We start from the raw sequence: 723 nt of genomic DNA, 5'->3' as shown, positions 1-723 counted from the left end.
AAATTGGAAGTTTTTTTTAATCCAGTAAATGTATTTCTTGGTCTATGGATAGTTTAGTACAGACTACAGAGAAGGGAGTATATGATGAGGCTGGAAAAGCAGTGTAATTGCTTATTACTAATTACAATGATAATCATACTGAAAAATCTGGTGCTGTTTCCAAACATATCATTCAGGGACGCAAATAGAATTATTTGGGGTTAACAACGGAATCTTTGATACAATATTTTGTGTAACCAATTAAAATTGATAGGTACATCCCAGGCTACAAATTTAGCACACACCTATAGTAGATCATTCCTTCAACCACATACACGAACACACAATTTGTGCAGTGTTTTGTATATTGTACCATTTAAAATAAAGACATAACATGTATTTTTGTGTCCTTGCACTTTATTTTGTGCTACGGAGGAATCCAGCATTGGTCTCAGATTACTATCTCAGGCACTATCAGCAATGAAAATACCAGACTGTGTGCAGTCTTCATTGAATTCACAATTTCTTACCGTATTTGCTTGTTTTCCACTGTTGATCCAAAAGTAGGCAAAAAAAAACCCTTATGGCCTTACGGCTCATAGTAAGGGCTTGCTTTTCTATAATTGACTTGCTTTCTGTAAGTAGCCAGTTTGTGCACCGTGGGAATTAGTGCAGCTCAAGAGTAAAGGAACAAAAGGACTTACACTTGCATACCTTCCAACATTTCAAAATGCGAAAGAGGGA

Source organism: Spea bombifrons, chromosome 1 (assembly GCF_027358695.1).
Source record: "Spea bombifrons isolate aSpeBom1 chromosome 1, aSpeBom1.2.pri, whole genome shotgun sequence".
NCBI classification, from domain to species: domain Eukaryota; kingdom Metazoa; phylum Chordata; class Amphibia; order Anura; family Pelobatidae; genus Spea; species Spea bombifrons.
This window is presented reverse-complemented; position numbering follows the sequence as displayed.